The following is a 5,680-nucleotide window of genomic DNA, read 5'->3' on the forward strand; positions in this document are numbered from 1 at the left end:
TCGGTCATTCACAGTAACATGCACATCATTTACATAATAACCTCATCAGGACGTTTATTTCATACTTTGCCTAAATAACATCCAGCATTATATATAATACTTAGGCAATGTGTGAAATATAAATCATTTCATACTTTGCCGGCTAGTTGTTGCCGGCTAGTTGTATAATGCCGGATATCATATTTTGTCGGTAACAGATATAAAAATTGATTTTAAAAAAAAACATAAGTACAACACTTCAAAAAAATTACTACGAAAAATACCACATCCCTAGTTTTTAGTCCAACAATACTTGCCATACATACTATTGAATATACTACGTATGGCAACCCTGGTGAAAGTAAATTCCGACGCATGCGCAGTAAATTCTACTTTCCCCACCTTTGAAATAAATGGAATGATTCAGTCTCAATCAGATTTACTGTGAGATTCAGGGGCTAGTGATTTTGAACAATAAAATTTCATTTAAATCTTCTTCTTCTTTATTCACCTTAGCTGGGCACCTGGACCGCGCAGCGGCCCCTATCCCATCCATCATGATTTTATGAGTAGGTGTAGTAAAAACTTTTTGTGTTCAGCAGACTGCGGGGTGAATATTTTCGTTTAAGTCAAAGATGTCAATTTGTGGTGCTATCACGGGAATGTTTTTTCTAATGGTAGCCAAATGGGCGCGAAATAACTTTTTAGTTTTAAAAATTTATACCCGTCAAAACTTAATAATTATTTTGCAGAAGTCGGAACAACTGGGCATCCATTTTTGGTGATAGAATAAATCAAATTAATGTGATAATTCACTGATTAGATATTTAAGTATTCCGTTTTTCTTTTTACGCTTTATACAAGAATTTTAAAGAACTAAAAATGCACAAAAGGAAGGAAAAATCGGAAGTAAATTATTAGTTGCCAAACTCGAATGTTTAACCATTCCCCAATTTTTAAATGTACTGTTAAATTTCACAAAGTAAAAGTTCTTATTTTGCTAGTTCTTTTCTATATGATGCATGAATGTATAAGACAAAAAAAAGACAATCAATAATTGTTAATGAACTGGAAGATTTAGTAATATTCATAATATATTTAAAACAGAAAAAACTTTAATGGCCGTTGTGAAATAATTTTTATAGTGATAGCAACATTAGCGTTTTGGCGTATTAAATCTTAAAGTTTAAAGTTTCAAAAAATAAGGAAATAAATAAAAAAATAAATAAATAAACTTCCACAACAAATCAATAGTTAGAAAAACATGTACCTAACATCGATTTGTTGGCTAATTATGCTAATAGATATTCGAATAGAATTTGTTTTTTGAAAATTCTTCCAAAATTTATTGTTGCTTTACTTCCACTTTGAAAAATCTTTTTCAACGACTGTACAAGTTGGCAGGTGTGTATATTAACAAGCATATTAACAATTGTTTAGTTCTTCTATTAATTTGATTTTATAAAGGAATTTTAAGCAATCTATTTATCCCTCAAAATTTATGTTTTCCAATTGCAAAAACACATTTTTGGTATAATTGTCTTTTCTTCCTCAATCAGTATTACAGGGGAATTACGAAAGCAAATAAAAAAACTGTACAGGAAATTCAATGGAATAAAATTAAACCTTTCATATTTTTTGTTAATTCTCTCGACATTTTAAATTTTGGGAGTTGAAGCATGTAAGTAAAGGTTTTTTATTTAAGTCGCTATAGAGTTGCACAATGGGCTATTGGCTATGGTCTGGGAAGCAGTCCTAACTTGTGATGTCCACTTCCTCAATTTAGACATAGAAGTAAAAAGGAAGGAAATTTTCTCCAGATCCCTGGACTGCTCAGAAACCGACCACGATACTTTCGATTCCACAGATTTGTACGAACATGTATTGTATATTTTATGTTATAACTGTTCTTGAACAGCCGACCCAATTTTTTTGGGTTTACTACTACTAATGTTCAACTATGTAGCCTTGTAATTTTCAACTCAATCCAGAAGACAAGGGAACTACTGGATCAAGTATTGAGAGAAATTTACCTTCGTGGAGGGTTTTTTGATGGAACTAACCCGCATTTGCGTTACATCCAGAGAAAAAACCAAGAAAACCTCTTAGGGTTAACCTAACGGCAAGGGGAATCCAAGCCATGATCCGTCTACCACTGTTAATATTTCAGGTCAGCACTGTGGTCGGTGCAAGCCGGATGCGGTATTCGTATCGACCGGCCATCGCTGGGATTCGAACCCGGTTCACCACATTGAATGGTTCACCCGGTTCACCACGCTCCATTCCCTGAGCCATCGCAGCTCATGTATTGTATATTGTATGTACTCGGCGGATCTTAAAGGAGTCAAGGATAGAACCCCGGCCTCTTCGGAGTGCGATTCATTAGCCACTGGACTACCACGGCCCACGAGGGAGTAGAGACAAAGTAGTGTTTGATATGATCATTTGAAAGCGTAGAATGTTAGCAGCTTTGTAAGAAGGTTTAAAAACAAAAATCTTACCTGTGTTTTTCTTCTCCTTAATGAGCACAGGTTAAAGTGTTTAAAATCAACTTATTTCAATCCACTGATTATAGTTGTAACCAGATTTTATTTTTATGTATATTTTTTTTTTTTTTTACGAAAAGCTGTGTTAAGTTTTTTGTGAGAAGAGCCGTAAGTGTGGGAAATCATGTTGAAACTATAAAACATCTTTTTCATTCATTCTTTTCTGAAAGTTCATGCATTCAAAACTAAATTTATGGGTGATGTTGGGCCTGTTCGACCTTGGCAGGCGGTGAAACAATCCGTATACACTTAGCTCCGCAAACTTTTCCTGAAGCTTTTGTCACGAGCGTCACACATAGTTAAATTGCGTGATTGTGACGTAGGAATGTTTTGCATATTAAGTCCCACTGAGAAACTGCAGCTTCACTGATATTTCATAATCATAAGATAATTATTTTTTTGAAGAAAAATATGAGCATAGTTACTTCAAATTAAATTAATTTTTGAAAAATAAATAAATAAATACGAAAAGAAGTCTGACTCAGATCAACAAATACGAATAACATTACATAAATCGATTGCAGTTAATATATTTTAATAAATTATTAAACTACTGTGTTGCAATGTTGCTTTTAAGTACACAAGTTATTGTTCTACTGCTTCAAAATCTTAAAAAAAAAATTATTTTAATTCAAATGTTTTTAGATATAATAAAAATAACACAAAGTGCTTTGTAGAATTTATTTAAATGTCAGAATCTATTAACCCTTTAATGGGCCTTTATTTCTAGTAAAGGTAAATTAAAGTAATTTTTGAATTGAAATTGTTTTAAGAACAGTAATTGATATGAAAAAAAAACTCATTTAGTTTATAAAAATGCCATTTTTTTGGTGGTAAATATATTTAGCATGACCTATTAGGAACTTACTGACTTTTATTTTTCTTTATTTATAAAATAAATTCCTTAAATGCTACAAACTTCCAAAGGAATTATGTATTTTATAACTTTTATGCGTTTTTTAAAAGTGACAAATGGTTACCAATTTTATTTAAACTCACTTCAAGAAAACTGAAGTTATTGAAAAATGGAAACCTAAATTAAAAGTGGTAAAACGTGGTGGTAAGTATACTTACCACGGCCTTCAAAAGGGTTAAAAGTTGGATATTAAGTCTGTCACAAGTCTATTTAAATATCTGATATTTTTACGACAAATTGGTATTGTTTCCAAATAATTGAATCAATGAATTCGAAAACAAGTCATCTCTAACAAAACTAATTTTGCAAGAGAGACTGAAAATTGAATAGTTAAGTATTAATTCGATACATAGAGCGTTTTTTTTATTTTTAATATTAAAAACTGGCTGGTTTTCAAAATATTCTACTGGGATTATGTGATAACCTCGCTTAATTTCTCAATTTAAAAATAATTAGAACTTGGAGATGGTTGGTTTTCAGACAAAATCTTAAACTGAATACTATACCTAATTTTTAACAAGTGAAATTATTCATAATATGTCATTTCGAAATGAAATAAAGACTTTATTTAATATTAAAAGAGCCTTTAGGGGTCATTTTAATAATATTTTGCAATCTCCTCTTCTTTTTTCTTTTTTTCTTCTTTTTTTTTGAAGATACCGATTGAGATTTGAAGCTTAAGCATCCTGACTTTTTAAAAATTGTTTCTAGATATACTGTATCAAAATTTCACTCGTTCATGTTCATCAAAAAACGTTGAATGCCACGCTAATTTTACATGGCTTGCCGGCCAAACGGTAAATAACTACAAACTTAATTTGCAAATATTAGACAGATTTCGCTAGTTTTTTAAGAGGTTTAGTATGACATAACAAGAAAAAAGTGGGGACAGTGGTTGACAAAATATGCCACTAGGAACAAGCGTTGTTCTGAAGTTACTTAGCGTTGTTTCAATAACTGAGATGGAAAAATATTAGTTTTGATAATTTTTTCTCTTCTAATAGTATATATGAAATTTTGAAAGAGAAGAGTTTATTTGCATCTAGCACAGCCATCACCTCCTACATCAAAAAGCCTCCACCCGGTCTTTTATAAGTAGTCCGCGCAGACTATTTAAAAAGTGAACCAGTTGTGCGCATGAACTCAAAACTTTTTATAAAATTAATTGACAGAAATTTATCATATATGTTTGAGAATTGAATCTGTAGTGGTTGACAAGTGAATAAGGCAAACCAATAATATTCATAAATAATAAAAAAATTTGGGTCATATTTGCTACCACTTTCTTATTTTAACAAGATTTTGTATTAAATGACTCGTTCAGAAAGTGGATATTCTTCATAGTGGTCTGATCGGACTACCTAAAAAAACCGTGTGGATGCTTTCAGTTATAGGAGGTGGTTGTATATTGGATGACTACACAAATATAAAAAAATAGAAAACATCGTGGTTCCTACTACGAGTATATTACAATCAGCAAGGATACAGAAAGATGTGCAATAAAATGGAACGACAATGCTGCGGTAACAATTGTTACTAATAACGGTACCATTTTGAACCTTGTAAATGCCAAACGATACTGTCGCAAAGAAAGTAAAGAAGTTTTTGTTAAACTTTTTTTATTATATATATAACCGTTGTTGAACAGCCGACCCAATTTTAGGGTTTAAGACTTCTAATGTTCGACTCCGTAGCCTTGTAATTTTGAATCCAAAACAGAAGACAAGGGAATTCCTGGATCAAGTATTGGGAGAAATTTGCCTTCGTGGAGGACTTTTTGATGGAACTAACCAGCATTTGGGTTACACGGAGAGGAAAACCGCGAGAACCTCCCACGGTTGGCCTGATTGCAAAAGGACTCTAACCATAGCCACCAAGAGTTAAGGCCTCTCAGTATATTTGTGACGTCATCCTCTGAAGAGTTAGCGAAGCATAAGATAACGCGGTATTCAGATTTGTATTAAGAGAAAACTATAATAAATAGTTCAAACTTTTGAGCGACACAATACACTTTTGCTTTAGCTAATTTAATAGCACTTAAAATTTTTCTAAGACGTGAATTTATAGCTTTTTAATTAAGTAAATCAATGTTATTTATAAAGTTGCAACTCAATAAAATGAACATGTAGGACTGCTTGATGCTTTTCAATAGAAATGAAATTTGATAAGAATTTTTTTACTTTTGATTTTTAAATCTTGATTCATCATAACTATTTTTAATATCAAAAGAATAAACCTT

General features: G+C 31.7%; 1 protein-coding gene across 1 annotated transcript in view; it reads right to left on the reverse strand.

Annotated features, from left to right (window-relative positions):
- The window catches only part of LOC107441738 (putative inorganic phosphate cotransporter), a 29,401-nt gene extending 26,780 nt beyond the window's left edge, over nt 1-2,621 (reverse strand). The window contains exon 1 of the mRNA XM_071182093.1: nt 2,481-2,621. The gene's annotated coding sequence lies outside the window, so the exon portion shown is untranslated. The remainder of the gene's footprint in view (nt 1-2,480) is intronic.
- Nucleotides 2,622-5,680: the final 3,059 nt, after the last annotated feature.

The sequence above is a fragment of the Parasteatoda tepidariorum genome, chromosome 6, assembly GCF_043381705.1.
Source record: "Parasteatoda tepidariorum isolate YZ-2023 chromosome 6, CAS_Ptep_4.0, whole genome shotgun sequence".
Taxonomy (NCBI): Eukaryota; Metazoa; Arthropoda; class Arachnida; order Araneae; family Theridiidae; genus Parasteatoda; species Parasteatoda tepidariorum.